General features: G+C 37.9%; 1 protein-coding gene and 1 non-coding gene across 2 annotated transcripts in view; one reads left to right on the top strand and one right to left on the bottom strand.

Moving 5' to 3' along the window:
* SLC2A13 (solute carrier family 2 member 13) overlaps nt 1-20,626 on the top strand; it is a 362,649-nt gene that overhangs the window by 110,993 nt on the left and 231,030 nt on the right. The gene's annotated exons all lie outside the window — the stretch shown is intronic.
* On the bottom strand, nt 9,312-9,449 carry LOC118545601 (small nucleolar RNA SNORA67). Its single transcript, XR_004922160.1, has one exon. It is a non-coding gene; the product is annotated as a small nucleolar RNA SNORA67 (small nucleolar RNA).

Below are 20,626 nucleotides of genomic sequence, written 5' to 3'. Positions count from 1 at the left end.
TAGTCATGATCTGCCATTTTTTGGACCATGGAGCACCTTTTGTCATGATCCATGCCATGAAAGTTAGGTAGTTTTTGCCTTGAACATCCTCAGTAATTAGGCTGAATTTTCTAAATTCATCTTCTGCAGATTAGCAAGGCTAGCTCAGAAAACCTTAAGGCCATCACATCAATTTTGGTTCCTTGCAGTCTTGTGACTAGTATTTTTCCAAAATTTTTTTGTATTGACACATCTGGAGGTCTCTTTGGCCATGTAATACAACAGAAAGATAATAAATGATAGATAATAAAATAAAGAAGGCCATATGTGTGAAGGTTCCAGAGATCAGGGAGTAGAAAGTGGGAGTTTTTTTTTGGAGGTGGTAGTGAGAGGCACTACCTTTGCCTGCAGATTCCAACTCTTGTTTGGTTCATAAACCTAGACTCCACTGTAGGTCCCTAAAGTACAGCAGCTGGTCCAGAGGCACACCGTGCAAGCCAGCCTAAGTGCTTTCTTTCCTCAGTGCATATATTTTTATTTCAGAGATCTTGTTTTACATTCCTGCCACTTACGCTACTGTCAGGAGGTCTCCTGGTCTGCTGTGGAAACATGTGCCTGCACACATTTCCCTAACTTCACTATTGAGGGAACTGAGGAAGGGGTCTTGGTTTGCTGCCTCCCAGAAGCCTCTTGCCTTCTTATGCACTTTTATTTCCTTGCTCTGTAGGAATCAACTATGTAGGACAGGGATAGAAACTCCCTTAGATAGTTGATCAGTGGATTAAATGAACCAGTATTCATGAAGCAGAATGGTGAGGTGGTTATGAGCATAAGCTCAGAAGTAAGAGTACCTGGCTTCAGAGCCCATCCTCTCCTTGCCTCAGTTGCCTCATCTGTAAACTTCATTGGGTTTTTGTGAGAATTAAATTAGTCAGTACATCTAAATGTGTTAAAACAATGCTAGGCACACAAGCACATAAAAATGTTTATTATTATAATTATCATTTGCATAAGTACAAGGAGCAGAATAAGTGATAGTTAAGAATATTGCTTTGGAATTAGGCTGTCTGAGCTTAAATCCCACCTGTACCAGTTATTAGCTTTGTGTCTTTGGATATCTAAAAAGTTACTTAAACTTTTTATATCTCAGTTTCCTCATCTATAAAATGGGAATAATTGTTCCCATTTTGTAGTGTTTTTGTTTGTGTTATTACATGAGATAATGAAAAAAATGTGTAAGTGCTCAATAAATTGTAGATTCAATACATGTATTAAAGTTAAAAAACAATACTTATTGAGGGTTTCTTCTATTTGGAGAGTATTTGTTTTTTTATATCAGAGGTTAAGGCATATATTAGGGATTTGGGATGTTGTTAGCCCCTTTGGTAATCCACCTCAATAAGAGTCTCAGAATTTACTACCCCACTATGCAACATGCCCAAGGCTTATACCTAAGTATACAAGAACCCTTACAGGTATTTGCATACAAGGTAACTCTGATTTTTAAATTTGTTGTTGTTGTTGTTGTTTTTTGCTGTCAGCTCTCATTTATTTGGTTAAGTATTGTTTTTATCTCTCATCTTCATTGATCATTGGAGATACTGCTTTCTTAGGAAGCTAGCACTGCATTAAAAATCATATGTATTGAAATTGATCTAAGATTGTAGTTACTAGAGCAATTAATACACTGTTCTGCTTGAAGCAGAAGTTGAGGCTAGCATAATTTATAAGTTCTTCTCAATAGGTATTGCTTTTTTTAGAAGTCATTTTTATTCCTGGTTATATAACTTAATTTACAGTATTGTATTTGATGAAGTTTCCATTTCTAGATGGTTCTGAAACATGTTGTCCTGCCCTACCCCTATTATAATCTCATCATTCTTCACTGGGAGAGAAGGTGAAGGTGGAAAATAGCACAGGGTAGTGGGACTGTGGCTGATAGGCCTATTAAGTGTTTCTCACAAATCACAGATTTAAATGATTTATTTGTAGTTTTTGTTACGAATTATTAATCATACTCACCCTGCAGATCAGAATCTCATATGGTGTATTTTTTTGCTCTGCTCAAATCCAGTATAGAGGAATAATGTCTTTTTCTGTTAAATCAGTGTGTGGGTTTTTAAACATTCAAACACAGTGTATTACCAGAGTTCTAGGTGATCCAATTCATGTTGAGGCATGCAGTTTTTGGAAAATAGTCAGTTTCTCAAGGTACTTTATAATTTTTTTCCTTGATGACTATAACCTCCAGAGACCAGGAATTAGACAAATACTGATGTGAGAAGTTGCAGAATGAATAAATTGTAACCTGTATCAAGTCAAGTGGCCATCATTGAAGAACAGTTTCAGAATCTGTATTATCTGAGCCTATTACAGAAATATCTCTACTGTGACAGAAAGCCTTCTCCATTCAGCTACTTTGTTTTTTTGACTGCAGAATTTAGTCCATTACATTTAAAGTAATTATTGGTAGGTATATACTTATTGCCATTTTGTTAATTGTTTACTGCCTGTTTTTATAGTTCTTCTGTTCCTTTTTTCTTCTCTTGCTCTCTTCCTTTGTGGTTTGATGACTTCCTTTAGTGGTATATTTACGTTCTTTTCTCTTTATTGGTTGTGTATTTGTTACAGATTTTTGCTTTATGGTTACCATGAGGCTTATATATAACAACTTGTATCTCTAATAGTCTATTATCAGTTAATAACAACTTAACATTGATCCCACTCTAAAACTCAGTGTTTTTACTCTCCCTCCTTCCATATTTTGGAATGTCACATTTTACTTATGTATCTCAAGTGATTAATCCACTACATTTACTGTGTATTTACTTTTGTAGTGAGATCTATTGTTTTGTATGTTTTCTTGTTTCCAATCGGTGCCCTTCTTTTCAGCCTAAAGGTGTCCCTTTAACATTTCCTATAAAGGGTGTTTAGTGGTGGTGAACTCCTCTAGCTTTTGTTTGTCTCGTAGTCTCTCTTCTTCAGTTCTGAATGATGACTTTGCTGGGTAGAGTATTTTTGATTTGAATTTTTTTCTTTCATCGCTTTGAATGTATCATGCCACTTTTTTCTGGTCTGCAAAGTTTCTGCTGAAAAATCTACTGATATTCTTATGGGAATTCCTTGTACATAGTAAGTTCTTTTCCCTTACTGCTTTCAATATTCTCTCCTCTTTAAATTTTGACATTTTAATTATAATGTGTCTTGGTATGACTCTCTTTGGGTTCATGTTGTCTGGAACTTCCCGGGCTTCCTGCAAGTGGATGTTGGTTTCCTTCCCCAGGTTAGGGAAATTTTCAGCCATTATTTCTTCAAACAAGATTTCTGCACCTTTTCCTCTCTCTCCTTCTGGAACCTCTGTAATGCAAGTGTTAGTCCATGTAATGTTGTCCTATGAATCCCTTAAGCTGTCTTCACATTTTTTCTTTTTACCACCTTGACTGAATGAGTTCTACTGCCTCATCTTTCAATTGCCTGATCCTTTCTTCTGATTTATCTAGTCTGCTGCTGAACCCCTCTAGTGTCTTTTTCAGTTCAATTATTATATTCTTTAGCTCTGTGACTTCTGTTTGGTGCTTTCTTACATTTTTCCATCTCTTTGTTGAAGTTTTCACTCTGTCCATCAATTCTTCTTCCCAGTTTGATGAGCACCTTTATGACAATTACTTTGAACTCTTTAGGTAAATTATCTGTTTCATTCAGGTTTTTTTCTGAAGTTTTATCTTGATCTTTCATTTAGAACATATTCCTCTGTTTTTTCATTTTGCTTGACTCTCTGATGATTTCAGTACAGTAGATAAAACAACCACCTCTCCTCAGTCTTGAAGAAGTGGCCTTGTGTAGGGGGTGAACCTTGTCTTTCAACCCTGCCCCAAATATTTGTCGGATCTCAAACCTTTGTGCTTGTTCAAGCAACCTATTATATTTTTAATAGCTCCCAGTAGTTGAGGATATGCCAAGATGTGTCAGTGTCCCTAAAGGGAAATTTTTAGCACCTAGATTCAGGCTGACTAGAAGCCAGATCCTCAGATAGCACCTTTAAAGTTGGTGGATACATACAGTCCTGTGGGACTTCAAGCACAAGCCCTGTTAGCCAGGTGATCTGGCAGTGTTCCCTAGCTGACAGTTGCAGAAATTGAGGTTCTAGACAAGTGTATAAGCTCTTCTATGGAAGATACTGGCGAGCTGGAGGAAGAGGGAGAGCATCAAAATGGCATCCCTAGCCTGCGTTCCTTAGGAGTAGCTCTGTAATCCACCAGGTGTATGCCATACCTGAAGCCTATCCCTCGGGCCAAAGCTCCAGAACAAACTGAGGCCTCCTTCACAGAAAGACAGGGGGTATGCCTCGTTCTGTCTCTTCAGTGCCCTGGGGGTGGCAGCCTGCCCACAGCCATTTTTCTAATTGCCATAATATCATAGGACCCAGAAATGCAAGCCTCCCTGGCCACCAGAGCCTGACAGTCAAAGGGTGTCCCCTGGGCAGTGGCTGCAAAAACCATGGCACCAGACATAAAAACCAGGACACCAGCCCTGTGTAAAGCTCCCACCCCCCCCAACCCCAGGAATCACTGGTACTCTGGAGCACAGAAGACCTAGATTACAAAGATAGCTCCTGCCCTTCAGGGTCTCTAAAAAGGATTAGAGTCAGCACTTAGGTGCTGCATGTTTAATTAGAAGGCTGCCCTTTAAGCCACAGACATAACATTTACCTAATAGGCCTTATTTACAGAAAGACTAAGCTCCTGGGTCTATTGCCTCCTGCTGTGCCCTGGGAAAGGTAACTGATTAAGAATTCTTTGTTGGTTTAAGTCCTTTGGGACTTACAGTCATAAGCCCATGTATAAATGCTGCCCACAGCAGACTCACTTTAGATGTAAGGACACACACAGACTGAAAGGGAAGGCATAGAGAAAAGATACTCCATGTCAATGGAAACCAACAGAAAGCTGACGTATTTATATCAGACAAATTAAATTTTAAAACAAAGACTGTAATAGACAAATACGGGTGGTACATAATGATAAAGGGCTCAATCCAACAAGAAGATACAACATTTGTAAGTATTTATGTACTCAACATAGGAGCACCTAAATATACAAAAGCAAATATTAATAGACTTAAAGGGAGAAATAGACAGCAATACAATAGTAGTAGGGGGTTTTAATACCCCACTGACATCAGTGGATAAATCATCCAGACAGAAAAGCAACAAGAAAACATTGCCCTGATACCAAAATCAGACAGGGACACCACAGGAAAAGAAAATACATGCCAATATCCCTGAAGAACATAGGTGCAAAGATCCTCAAGAAAATAATAGCCAATTGAATTCAACAATGCATTAAAAAGGATTACATACCATGATCAAGTGGGATATTTATTCCAGGGATGCAAGGATGGTTCAACATCTACAAATCAGTCAGTGTGATACACCACATTAATGAATTAAAGGATAAAAATTATATGATCATCTCAAAAATGCAGAAAAATCATTTGACAGAATTCACCTTCCATTTATGATTAAAAACTCTTAACAAAATGGGTATGGAGGAAATGTACCTCTATACAATAAGGGCATATATGACAAGGCCACAGCTAATACCATGCTCAGTAATGAAAAGCTGAAAGCCTTTTCTCTAAGATCAGGAATAAGACAAGGATGCCCACTCTTGTCACTTCTATTGGAAGTCCTCGCCAGAACAATTAGGCAAGAAAAGGAAATAAAAGGCATCAAAATGGAAAAAGTATTAGCAAAACTGTCACTATTTGTAGATAGCATGATATATTTGTAAAACTCCAAAGACTTCATCAAAAAACTGTATAATAAACGAATTGAGTAAAATTTCAGGATACAAAATTAGTACACAAAAATCTGTTGTGTTTCTATACATTGATAAGAAACTATCAGAAAGATAAAATAATCCCATTTACAGTTGAATCAAAAGTAATAAAATTCCTTGGAATAAATTTAGCCAAGGAGGTGAAAGACCTGAATGCTGAAAACTGTAAGACGTTAATAAAAGAAATTGAAGAAGATGCAAATAAATGGAAAGATATACTTTGCTTTGTAGATCGGAAGAGTCAATATTGGTAAAATGTCCATACTACTCAAAGCAATCTATAGATTCTGTGCAATCCCTATCAAAATTCCAGTGATATTTTTCAAGGAAATAGAACAAATCATCCTAAAATTTATATGGAACCACACACACACAAAAATCCCAAATAGCCAAAGCAGTTTTGAGATAGAACAAAACTGGATGCATCATGCTCCCTGATTTCAAACTATATGATAAAGTTATAGTAATTAAAACTGTGTGTTATTGGCATAAAAACAGACACATAGAAAAAAGGAACAGAATAGGGAGCCCAGAAATAAACTCAAATATATGGTCAATTAATTTACAACAGAGGAGCCAAGAATATACAATGTGGAAAGAACAGTGTCTTCAGTAAATGGTGTTGGGAAAATTGGATAGCCACATGCCAAAGAATGAAACTGAACCACTATTGTACAGCATACTCAAAAATTAAAACAGATTAAAGACTTAAATGTAAGACATGAAACCATAAAGCTCTTAAAAGACAACATAAGGTATAAGCTCCATGACACAGGTCTTGGCAATGATTTTTTTTTAAATCTGACACCAAAAGCAAAAGCAACAAAAAGAAAAATTAAGTGGGATTATGTAATACTTAAAAGCTTCTGCACAGCAAAGGAAACCATGAAGAAAATGAAAAGGCATCTTAGTGAATGGGAGAAAATATTTGCAAATCAAATGTCTGATAAGAGACTAATATCCAACATATATAAAGACCTCAAAAAAATCAATAGTGAAAAACCAAACAATGATTTAAGAAACCAAACAATCTGATAAAAATTTTTTTAAAAATAGACATTTTTCCAAAGACTGGCCAATAGGTACTTGAAAAGATGCTCAACATCACTAGTCATCATGGAAATGCAAATGGAAACCACAATGAGATATCAACCTTATCCCTATTAGAATGACTACTAAAATGACAAGAAATAAGAAGTGTTATTGAGGATGTGGAGAAGAATGAATCCTTGTGCACTATTGGTCAGAATATAAATTGGTGTGTCCACTATGGAAACCAGTATGGAGTTTCCTCAAAAACTTAAAAGTAGAACTAACAAATAATCAAGAAATTACATTTTTGGATATTTATCCAAAGATGACCAAAACACTACTTTAAAAACATATATACAGCTCTGTGTTCATTGCAGTATTATTTACAGTAGCCAAGATATTCAAACAACCTAAGTGTCCATCAGTGAATGAATGGATAAAGAAATTGTTTTTACACAGACACACACACACACATATACACACAATGGAATATTTTCACTCATATAAAAAAATGAACAGTTGCCATTTGTAAAAACATGTGTGGACCTTCAGGGCATTATGCTATGTGAAATAGGTCACAGAAAGACAAATACCACAATGATTGCTCTCATTCAAAACAAAACAAACAAAAAAACCTCATAGATAGAGAACAGATTGGTGGTTGCCAGCGGTGGAGTGGGTAAATGGATGATGAAATGGGTAAAGAAAGTATAAATTTATTTTAAAAATAAAACACCTTTTCATATAATGTGTATTTATAATTTGCATTTATAACCTGAAATTGTTCATTGTAAAGCTCAGTCTTCTGAGGTGATTTTTAGGTATGGTTAATTATGTTTTTGCCACCAGAAGAGTCTAAACAGTGTCTTCTGGGAATTGTAATTCGTTGATAATGCTTCATTTTATGTTTCTAATGGGTTACTCTTGGTAAATAACATTTTAATAAAATTCTTACTAGAATTGCTAGTTAGATAATGTGTTAATAGCTGTCAGAATTTAGAGTTCTTTGAACTAGTATCAGAGATTCACTCATTTTAAAAGCAAATTTACTGGGTTTTAACATGTAATATTTCCTTTGCCCAATTTCCATATAAATACTATCCTGTATAAAGTGATGAAATAAACAGATATTTAATTTAATTTCCAAGTCAGAAACATGTTAACTGCTTTAATTTTTTTGAATAAAGGTAGAGATAATAACAAAAAGAAACTATAATAATAGTTGCTACAAATAATAAAAAATTTCTTTCTTTGCTTAGTAGCCTCTAGACATTTCACTCTTGAAATTGTAAGAACATGTTTACTTTTCAATTATGTCATTCTACAGTAAGAATCTATATAATTTGTAAGATTGACTACCTCATAAAAATGTCAATTCTTTATTTATATTTGACAGAAATTTCAAGTATTCCAACTCAAAATAAATTTAATAGGGGAGACTCATCCCACAATCTTGGGGTTTATTTAGTGTGAAATGGGTATTTCTGAGTGTTGGTTAATAAAGTGAAGACAAATAAATATTATCCTATACATTGTTTCATGTTGAAAATATTTCAGTGTTTAGATTGCTCAAAATATTTTTCCCTTGAAAATAACTTATTTTGATGAAAAAGCATGAACTGAAGGTAGGTGAATGAGTATATGTGAACAAGATGATTTTAAACTAGATAGTTTCAATTATCTATGAAAATTTTGATTTTGCTTGTTTTCCTTTGCTTTTTATTTTAAAATATCAATTATTTAAAAATGTAGCACTCAGGCAGTGTAGTACATAAATGTTGGAAATATTTTATTTCTGTTTATATATTGCAGTGTATACAGAATTTAAATCCTATATAAAGATATGAATCTGCAGGTAGTACCTCAGTAGACAGAAAAATGCAAAAATATTGAGCATCAAGAACAAATACACATGTTGTGCTTCTGTTCTCAGTAACAGTACTTGTTCAGGAAAATGTAATAATAGAATTTTATCTTAATAAAACCATTTTAATGAACTGTGGACACTGAAACATTCCTTTGGGTTAGATGAATGCTCCATATAACATTTTGTTTTGCCCCAGAATTTATATTCATTCATTCATTAAAAGAAAGTATGATAGGTGTCTGTCCCTGAACTTTCTCACCTTCTGGGTCCCTTGATCCCAGAATTGGACCCTGGCTGGGCCCAACAGCCTCCTCAAATGAGGTTAGCAACATCAAGGGGCATGTCCTCAATGGTTGTGTTGTAGATAGTTTCCATGTCCCAAGAGGTCCTCCTGTCTTCTGTCACTATGTTGATAACCACACCCTTAAGGGCTAAAATGTCTGCCATGACTAACTCTGTGGTTATAGTTTTCCTTGTTGGTGGGGAAGTCATGGTTGATGGCTGAAGCAGTCTGCTGCACATCAGTGTCTGGTCCATATCAGGAAAGATGACAATTTCAGTATGAGGATGGGGAGACAGAAGGACTTAGGCATATATGTAGGCAGTCAGAGGTCAAAAGGAAATATCACCTTACCCCCACAGACATTGGGTATGCCAGATTTCATCCGGTTGCTATGTTTCTGGGTGTTGGGGTCACTAGTTGGCCCCTTGTAGAGGGGCTTACCTTGGAAGAACATGCTATGTAACATCTGTGAGTGGTCAAATGGATATTTTGTGTAAAAGGACAGTAATGTCCTTGTATGGGCATTATTGGATGATCACTAGCATTTTATTATGATCTTATCTTCAAGCTTATGTAATTCTTTTATAAGCTCTTACCAGTTTTATTGTTTCTTCTATGTGTATCGCTAACCTGCTGAGTCACTTAGCCATGAGACTTGAAGAACCAGGGTCTCTAACTCATGTTTCATCACTTACTATTTTTGGGGGATTATTTGTACCTTACATACTTCTAAAAGACTCTTTCAATTCTTGTATGTATGTGCGTAGTGGGGTAGATACAAATTAATTAAAATGTCACTTTATAAAAAATGCTAATAGCCAGGGGAAAAGGGGCAACATGGTCACTTACTACATTTATGATGCTTATTTGATAAAAATTTATCAGTTGTTTGCAAGAAGTGTAGCTTTTCCTGGTATTGAAAGATGAGATCCAGTTTGCTCCATTGGTCCTTATAGAACAGACATTGTGATGTAGTAGGTCTGCTCATCAGCAGATTCTGTAAAATAGTATAACTTGATTTCTTTCTTTCATATTATGATTAAAGGTCAGTTTCAAAAAGGTGTTTTGAGTAAAATTCTGAAGGATATGCAATTCATTCTTCTTTAAAATTTTTTGAGATATAACTCACCATAAAATTGATGTTTATTACTTTTTATTTAGATAGTATAAATTTTATCCTTGGATCAAGGCTGGCTGTCAGAAAGTTATGTATTCCATGTAACTTTGGCCCATCAGCAATTCGCCTTTTCTCAACTAACAAAATGTTATTATGTCACTGGCTTGCAAGGAGAGTGAAAAGTGTCTTTATGAAACCCCTTCCTAAGGTAGTTATGTTATCCTAGTCTATCCATAACCATTATTAATGCCTTCTAAAATCTTTCCTATATGTTTATCTTCCTCAGAAAGCTTTGAGCCCTTCAAGGTAAGGGATTGTGTTATTATGATACTCTAAGGAGTTTTGGGGACCTAGGAGAGTGCCTGATTTGTGGCATGTGGTCAATAATTTTGTTGTATAAAAGAATGAATTAATGAAGATAATTCTTTTTTAAAGACTTTTAAAGGAAATTGCACTCATTTTATGTTTCATAGTGCCTGCTATTTGGAAATTGTACTTATTTTTGTTACTCTGTTGGCCCATTTCTTCACCTGCTTTCAGTTGTGATAAACAATATGTCATTCCTTACGGTCAGGATCAATGCAGTAGAGTGATAGGCAGTTTAAGCTTTGGAGTCAGAGCTGGGTGTGAATTGTAGCTCTGCCACATTTTAAATATGGGTTATTGGATATATTAATCTCACTTTTATCTCTTCATTTGGAAATGGATATAAAGTAGAACCCCCTTCATAGAGTGGTTTGTGAGGATTGAGACAATGCGTAAAGTACTTAGCCTGGCATATAGTAAACGCTTGATAAAACACGTTTAATCATAGTTGATATTCAGATACTTGACTTTCTCTTCATGCTAAATAAGCCTAGTTTCTTGGGGCGCCTGGGTAGGTCAGTTGGTTAAGCATCTGACTCTTAATTTTGGCTCAGGTCATGATCTCATAGTTGTGGGTTCGAGCCCTCCCGGTGGGGCTCCGCATTCAGCAGAGAGTCAGCTTGAGATTCTCTCCTTCCCTCTGCCCCTCCCCCTGATCGTGCACTCTCTCTCTAAAATAAATAAATCTTAAAAAAAAAAAAAAATAAGCCTAGTTTCTTTATCCTGATTAAAGTCTAGTTATCCAGTAGTTCTCCTTAATTTCAGTTAGCTGAAGAAATATTTATAGCCTAGGGAAAATACATGTGGTAGATTAAACATTATCTAGTTAATAATGTCATCTAGCTACTAGGTTAAATGTTGCCTTGTATTATTAATTATGGGGATCTGTTTTCTTATGTCGAACTTCTATTGTATTACCTAGTTATTTGGCCTCAACAAAAACCTTCTAAAATTTAAGATGATTGATATCTTAAGAATGTTACATTTGTTGACGAAACCAGAATCATTTTTACTTCAGACTAAATTCATTTTGTGATTATGTGCAGAATTTCAGCAAATCTAATTTTATTTATAGACCTTTATGTCCCAGTGGTGCTAAAATAAATAAAGTGAATTTTGTAAGATTATAGTTTCAATAACCCTGAACATCATTACGTCCCAAGAATAGAGTGCTGACTTAAATGTCAGAAGACTTTCATTCTTATTTTGATTCCCTTGGTTATTAATTTGTGACCTTGGGCAAGTCATTTAACCTCACTCTTTTCCATTTTCCTCATCTTTTCCTGCCTTCTCTACCTCACAGAATCATTATGAGAGTGAAATGAGAAAATATTTGGGGATGGTAAAAACTGTAGAAATCTAAGATTTTTGTGTATATTAATGGCAGTGTTTTGTGATGTTAATTTTTTAGACAAGATCATAGCATAGGCTGAGGCCATGAAAATGTGTCTGTTCACCTGACTTTTTATTCCAGGTCAGTGTCAGAATTACTCAGGAACTGCTTTTAATGATTTTTTTTTATAGTTCTCTTTGAAAGAAAATTTGCAGTCATCACACAATAGCTTGGTATCTGTTGCCCTCCCCAGTACTTGCAGCCACTTAAGCATTGCAGTTCTTTTAGTTGAAGGCCCAGCTTAAGTAAATGCCAAAGTCAGCAGATAGAGTTGCGGAATCTTGCTGAAAATGGCTGAACATACCAGTGTTTGTCCTTCTGTTTCCTCAGTCATGTTGATATTCATATGCATGTTAACATAATTTCTCGTAAATGTCCATGCCCTCCCACCTTGTTACCTTTCTTGATGAGGACCTGGAGCTTTTGAACCTTGAGGAGTGCATTTCAGCCTGCATGTGGAGCTTGTTCCCCTTTTAGTATTTCCTAGTTTTTACTGTTCCACTGAGACTGAGTGGAAGTGGAATGTTATGGGCTAAATTGTGTTCCTCCAAAATTCATACGTTGAAGACTTAACCTCTACTACCTGAGAATATGATCACGTTTGGAGATAGGGCAGAGGTGATTAAGGTTAAAAGGGGTCATGTAGGGGGCGCCTGGGTGGCTCAGTTGGTTAAGTGTCCAGCTCTTGATTTCGGCTCAGGTCATGATGTCTGCTTCGTGGGATCGAGCCCTGCATTGGGCTCTGTGCTCAGTGTGGAATCTGCTTGTCCCTTTCCCTCTGCTCTTTCCCCCACTTGCTCTCTCTCTCTCTCTCAAATAAATAAAACCTTAAGGAAAAATAAAAAAAGAGGTCATGTGGGCGGGCCCTGCTCCACTATGACTAGTGTACTAGTAAGAAGAGGAAGAGACCCAGGGATGCGCGTGCATAGACGAAAGACCATGTGAGGACAAGAAGAGACACCAGGATGTGCTTGCAGAGGAAGACCATGTGGAGACACACAGAAGGCGGCCATCTATAAGCCAAGGAGAGAGGCTTCCAGAGAAGCTCAGTTTGCGGACACCTTGATCAAAACTGTGAGAAAACAAATTTCTGTTGCTTAAGGCTCCCAGTCTGTGCGATTTTGTTGTGGCAGCCCCAGCAAACAAATACCGAGTCTCCCAGATCCTGAGTGCTGGGCCTTCTCAGGGTGTGTTCACCACTGGGATTGTAAAAAAACACCTTAAAAAGACTCCATAGTCCACGTGTAAATACAGTTTCAATTTGAATTTAGTAGAGGCTCACAGATTTTACAGTTTGTAAATTCTTTTTTTTTTTAATGTAGAAGTGGTGGCAAAGCTACTTTTAGGCATGGAAAAGACAAGACAGTATTTGAGATAGTTTATTTAAAAGCTTACTTTACATCTTTCATAGTTTGATACACTTTTTTTGCCTTAAAATTATGGAGGAATTAATGCAAATGGCTTAAAATCTCCTTCATAGACATACACAAACTAAGTTATTTTGGTTGTTTTTGGTTTATTTTAAATCCTTGCATTCCCGTACTTAGTTACTCACAGCAAGGGTTTTTTTTTTTTTTTTTTAAGATTTTATTTATTTATTTGAGAGAGAGAGAATGAGAGACAGAGAGCATGAGAGGGAAGAGGGTCAGAGGGAGAAGCAGACTCCCTGCTGAGCAGGGAGCCCGATATGGGACTCGATCCCGGGACTCCAGGATCATAACCCGAGCTGAAGGCAGTCGCTTAGCCAACTGAGCCACCCAGGCGCCCCACAGCAAGTGTTTTGATGTTAATATAAATGAAACAGTCTAATTTATGTATGAAATTTTGGGGGGTGGATCTTCCACCTCATCCATTAATGATTTTTTACTTGGCTTAATTTTGATTTTTAAATATTGAATCCTGTTTATATGCCTATTCATGGAAATGGCCATTTTATAAGTAAGATAATGATACTGTCTTTTCACACACAGTGCTGTACAATTTTAAAATGCTTGCACATGCATATCTCAACCCATTCTCCAAAAACCTTTTGGGGTTAGCATTGCTCTCTTAATTTTCTAGGAAATGATTCCCAGAGGGGCTAGGATACTTTCTCAGTGTCACACAGTGGATTCATGGATCCCATGTTTTCTGAATCCCCATCCAGAGCTTTTTTTCTGTTTCTTAGACTCAGGGACACCAAGCCCCAAGGACTGAGAGACACATTTGACATGTGTGTACACATGTGCCGTGTGTGTGTGTGTGTGTGTGTCTGTATTTTCCCTTAGCTTGTTTCTAGTTCTTCCCTTTTCTGGTAACTTTGTGGCAAGTATGTTACTATGGTAGTGGTGATGTGCATATTTTCTTTTGGGTACTTATGTGTGCATGTGTGCACTTAAACACATATATGTGTGTGCAGCGGTACCAAAATACAGCTTGAAGCGGTGAAGAGATTAGGCTCATCATCTATAAGCTTGGATAGCAGGATGGGTGCAACTTCTGGCTGAAAATAAAATTTTAAGATGTGCATAGCTGTTACTTCTTATTTCAGTGGGTACCAGAATCTGTTTATAATGGTTAAAGGATAGGTCTTTAAAGGAAATTTGTTTCTCTGGAAACACATCACCTGTAATCTTCAACTCCTAAGGTAGACAACCTCTGTGAGGGTTATGTGTTAGTATTCAGATAATTATTAAGCTAGCTCATTGTTCCCAGACCTAATACTAAATCCCTGTCTTTCACGTTTCCTAGCAACTGACTTACACGTGGAGGTTGCAGAAGGAAAGCCATCAGGGACTTGCTCTGCATTTCTCAAACAGCATCTGAGAAATAGTACCTAGACTACATTGTTTCTCTTCACGGTTTCTACTAAAATCTTGCCTTTTATGTTTATTAGCTTCTAAAAGAGGATAGTCATAGAGGATGAACATGAAAAATTGAGTAGTGATGATAAAACATCAAAGTCAAATTATTGGAAATTTTCATCAGTAGTAATATTTTTTTATAGTCATTGCTATTTGTGTATATCTTGAAATGATGGTACTGGGATAAGGAGAGGAAATCAGTTCTGTTTTATATTTGAGAATTAAGATCTTTATTATTACAAAGTAATTCCTCTTAGATGCCTAATAAGTACTTTTTCATAATTGTAAAATAGGTTGCATTTTAAGTGTTTCATTTTCTTAAAGGGAGGACTATGTACTCTAACTCTTTGTACACACATCTGTGAATTTTAAACCTTTAGACTGACAAATTGAGAAATGCTTTGTGAGCTAAATGATAAATTTCATTACATTTAGGCAAAGAAAAATAAGAACCCAGTTCCAATTTCTCTTTATGAGAAATTGATAGTAATTTGATGTTGTCAGTTTTAGCACATGTTGAAAACAGAAACTATGATTTTATACTTTTATGCATTATATTTCTAATGTCATTTAATCTTACTACTTCATTTTGGTGGTCTAAAATGTAAAATATAATGACATTTACCTGTTATTAATACTACGACGTAGCTATTAGGAAAAAAGTGCCTTTTGGATGACAATCTGAAGTGATGTTTTTTTTTTCCCTTCTGAACTGTCATTGTGCTGTTTGCCATAACTGACCTTAGGAAAGGGGATGGAAAGAAAAGAGTGTGGAGAAAAGGGGAAAAGAAAGCAAGGGGAAAATGGAAGGAAAGATGAAGCATAAGTAAAACAAAACCGGGGCGCCTGGGTGGCTCAGTCGTTGGGCGTCTGCCTTCGGCTCAGGTCATGATCCCAGGGTCCTGGGATCGAGCCCCACATCGAGCTCCCTGCTCAGCGGGGAGCCTGCTTCTCCCTCTCCCACTCCCCCTGCTTGTGTTCCCTCTCTCGCTGTCTCTTTCTCTGTCAAATAAATAAATAAAAAATCTTAAAAAAAAAAAAGGTTTAAAAAAACAAACAAACAAAACCATGGTTATAACTAGTGAAAGGTGGGGCAGTGGAATTGAGTGGAGCTCCTACACGTTTCTCCCTCTCACCTCTGTAAAAGTGATACTCTGTTGTTCTCTTGCCGGCATTGAGTTTGCTAACTGGCTAGCACCTGCCAGGGTGCGCTAGTGCTGTCCATGCAATATCCGGTGTGAAAAAAAGAAGAAAGGTAGAAAACATCATAATGTGAGTCCTTCAGTGTGAGCTGAGCAGCACTTTTTTCGTGTATCAAATGAAGACTTGGACTACATAACGTCTTTCCCAAAAGCCACTCTGGGGGCCTGTGCTGATCCATAGAGCTTGCTTCCCTCCCTCCCTCCCTCCCTCCCTCCCTTCCTTCCTTCCATTTTATTTATTTGAGAGAGAGAGACAGAGCATGAGCAGGGGGGGAGAGGGAGAAGCAGACTCCCCACTGATCAGGGAACCCCACGCAGGACTCCATCCCAGGACCCTGGGATCACGACCTAAGCAGAAGGCAGACGCTTAACCAGCTGAGCCACCCAGGCATCCCCATAGAGTTTTCTTTGGTTTTTAGCCAACTTAGAGAAGTAAGTATTTTATAGCTGTTCATTATATAGTCTTAACTTCATGGGGTTCAAACGTTTTAAATGTTTTTTTTTAATGTTTTTTTTCCTCTACTCACTGAGTCCAACTGTGCTTTGTAGAACTGTTCTTTCTCATAGTAAAGCAGAATTCTCAAATTCTGTTCCCCATTTTTTTTTCTAAGTCCATTTGATTTAAAACTTGTTTCCTTTCTGAGTTAAGGCTTTGTTCTTCATCTCTGATGAGCTCAAAGTGGCATTGTTGCCCTGCCAAATGTCAGTTGGTCAGACCACTTGGCTGCTGTGCCCTACCCCACCCTCTCCCGTTTCCCACCTATCACTCCTGCTGCCCGTAACGCTCCACTTCTCCCTACTTCCTGCTTAAATAGACACGGAGGCAGGTTAGTAAGGATACCTCATAAATCCATGCCTAGCTAGGCAATGAGGTCCTGGTTTTTCCCATTCATGCAGGTACCGCCTGTCCTGATGGGTGATTTTCTTGATCCCTATCTGTTGGTGTGGAATGTGAGGAGCACCCTTCTCTTTTCATATGTGCTTCTCTAGAATACAGGCTACTTAATTGCCCCTTGGTCCACCATTGCTTTGGATCCAATTCAATGCAAAAAAAAATGTCCTCACTATGCTATTATTTTTCACGCATGAAAAAATTAGGCTGCCTAGGGGCGCCTGGGTGGCTCAGTCATTAAGCGTCTGCCTTCGGCTCAGGTCATGATCCCAGGGTCCTGGGATCGAGTCCCACATCGGGCTCCCTGCTCGGCGGGAGGCCTGCTTCTCCCTCTCCCACTCCCCCTGCTTGTGTTCCTGCTCTCACTATCTCTCTCTCTGTCAAATAAATAAAATCTTTAAAAAAAAAAAAAAATTAGGCTGCCTAATATTCTTTCTTTGGACGGACTGCTTCTTATCCTAAAATCATACTCTTACTTCTTTATAAATTCTTTTTTTAAATTTTATTTTATTATGTTATGTTAATCACCATGCATTACATCATTAGTTTTTGATGTAGTGTTCCATGATTCATTGTCTGCGTATAACACCCAGTAATCCGTTCAGTACGTGCCCTCTTTAATACCCATCACCAGGCTAACCCATCCCCCAACCCCCCTCCCCTCTAGAACTCTCAGTTTGTTTCTCAGAGTCCATAGTCTCTCATGGTTTGTCTCCCCCTCCTATTTCCCCCCCTTCATTTTTCCCTTCTTGCTATCTTTTTCTTCTTTTTTTTTTTTTAACATATGATGTATTATTTGTTTCAGAGGTACAGGTCTGTGATTCAACAGTCTTACACAATTCACAGTGCTCACCATAGCACATACCCTCTCCAATGTCTATCACCCAGCTACCCCAGCCCTCCCAACACCCACCACTCCAGCAACCCTCAGTTTGTTTCCTAAGATTAAGAATTCCTCATATCAGTGGAATCATATGATACATGTCTTTCTCTGATTGACTTATTTCCTTCAGCATAATACCCTCCAGTTCCATCCACGTCGTTGCAAATGGCAAGATTTCAATTTTTTTGATGGCTGCATAATATTCCATTGTATATATATATACCACATCTTCTTTATCCATTCATCTGTTGATGGACATCTAGGCTCTTTCCATAGTTTGGCTATTGTGGACATTGCTGCTATAAACATTGGGGTGCATGTACCCCTTTGGATCCCTACATTTGTATCTTTGGGGTAAATACCCAGCAGTGCAGTTGCTGGGTCATATGGTAGCTCTATTTTCAACTTTTTGAGGAACCTCCATACTGTTTTCCAGAGTGGCTACACCAGCTTGTGTTCCCACCTTAAATGAAATTGTGACAGTAGATGGTAGTTGGTTTATTTTTGCTTCTGATGGAAAAAAACTGAAAGCTGCCAGCGCCTTATAGCTCACAGTCCTGATTTGGTAAGTCCACAGGTCTTTCAGGCATCCATTTTCCTCTTCTTTGATTTTGATCATGCTTAAGATCTGAGTAAGGTGCATCCACTATTACCTTAAGGGTGATTTTAAAAGGAGAGAGAAACAGCAATTGTAGCAGGGATTACAGCTTTATCCCAAACACTGACCATGACTGAGGCTTCTTCCCTGGAAGCCTCAGCGGTGGCAGCATCTGGGACCTTGTTCAGGGCTGGCTAGTCTGGGCAATGGAGTGGGGCGGGGGATGGGGACGGCCCTCCGTGTGGGTGCGGAAGGCAGTGGTGAAGCGCCCTTCCTTCACAAAGCCAGTAACGGAGGGGAGCGGCCACTGCCTGAGGGAACCTGAACCTCAGGAGAGAGAGAGAGAGAGAGAGAGGCTTCCACCTGACAACTACCTGCAAGGATTAGCGGGGAATCAGCACAGGTTGTGGCTCCTTCCTTAGCCAAACTATTTTGCAATGTGAGAAACACAGAGAAAGTGTTTTTGAATGATGCTAATGGCTGTTTATGAAATGTATAAACAAATGCACAAATGAAGGAATGAGTGAATTTTGAGGGTGGGCAACGGAAGGGTGGGGAAGGGAGGGAGGGATGGACAGACGTTGCAATGATGAAAAAAGAGAGAAGACATGGGCCTTGATACCTAGGTTTATAAATTTAATACAGTTGAGACTAATCTGAGTGTGTGTGTGTGTGTGTGTGTGTGTGTGTGTGTATGGAGGGTTTGGATGTTTAAGAAGCCCTAATATTTGGCTTTTACTAAAGCTTTTATTATAGAGACAGTGGCACTGCTTAAGGTCTCTAAACTGTGATCAATGGGTCCACTAAGTAAGGATGGTAGGATATTGAAGTGTTCTTAGCAGTGCTGCCACCAGGGGGCCACATAAAGCCCCAGTGTCACTTCCGTGAGGTGGGGACACCTAGTTGTGTCCCTGGAAGGAGTTCCAGGAATCTCTGCCTTCTTTTGCGGTGTTTCTCCTAGCATTGTAACATCACAGCCACCATTTCCCAAACTTCATGCTTCTCTGGCAGGTGCTGAGATACTATTCCTAGAACTTGGTAAAACCAGACATGCAAGTATGGACGCAGTTCGACTCGTACTTTTGATAATGTTAAGAACTCAATCAGGGAAATGCCCTGCTAAAACAGGAGCTAGAAGTTAAAATCTTAACCCTCTATGCAAAATATTCATTTCCTTATTATTTGAATTTCATTTATACATTCATTGAGCATTTATTGGGTACTCTGTGTGCTTGGGCACCTATCAGACCCTACAGATACTCTGGAGAAGAGAGGTGAGTCCCTGCTCTGGTAGAAAGAATTCATTTTCTAATGGGAAGAGGAGAAATCTACAAGAAAATAAATATGCATAAGACAATTTCAGATAGTGAAAGGTAATATTTGAGAAGTACGATTCCAGAATGGCTGTAGATGTCTAGGATAGATGTATGACAATGGAACTCTGAAGTCCTGGATGGTGAAAACTATTTTCTTCTCTTTGGTTTTCTTTTTAAAATCAGAATCCTAGTCCCCTCATACAGGGAAAACTCTAGGAGAATGAAATTGAACACTTGTGGCAAAAAAAAAAAAAAAAAAAAATAGTTGAGGCAACAATAAACATTACTGAGAGCAAGTTTACATTATTTAGAGCTTAATGTATTTTACAGTAATTTTTTACCTGTAAAATTTTATTAGGACTGTGGCAGTTTTCTTTCTTTTTCTTTCTTTCTTTTTTTTTTTTTTTAAAGATTTTATCCATTTATTTGACAGAGAGAGCGGCAGGCAGAGGGAGAGTGAGAAGCAGGCTCCCCACTGAGCAGGGAGCCCGACGCGGGGCTCGATCCCAGGACCCTGGGATCATGACTTGAGCCGAAGGCAGACGCCTAACCGACTGAGCCACTCAGGCGCCAATTTTCTTATTGTTAATCCATACCCTGATCCTTTTCTGGATCATGGGGATCACTTTCTTTTTTGGGGAATTCTCTCAGCTAGGAAGTTAATAGTCTTTCCTATAATGTATTCTTGTGCTTCAAGATTTTGTGGAAAATGTGCATATGGCAATGATATTTTTAGCCCTTTTCATGTCAGACAATCTTGAATCTTCTTTCAGGACCTAGTTTCAGTTTCATCTGTTTTGTGTAAATTCATCTCGGGCACTCCCCATAACCACCCAGAGCAGGACATCCATTTTGGATTATTCACTCATTCAGAAAATATTTGTGGTTGCCTATTACTTACTGGCACAGTTCTGGGTCCTGAAGATTTAGCAGTATTCAAAAGGAAGCCCTCCTAAAGTTTTCTTTCTACGGAGGAGAGGTGACCAATGAACACAAAAACTTAGTGAATGACAGG

Source organism: Halichoerus grypus, chromosome 6 (genome assembly GCF_964656455.1).
Source record: "Halichoerus grypus chromosome 6, mHalGry1.hap1.1, whole genome shotgun sequence".
Lineage (NCBI taxonomy): Eukaryota > Metazoa > Chordata > Mammalia > Carnivora > Phocidae > Halichoerus > Halichoerus grypus.
Note: the sequence above shows the minus strand (reverse complement) of the source record. Positions and strands in the feature narration are given on the sequence as shown.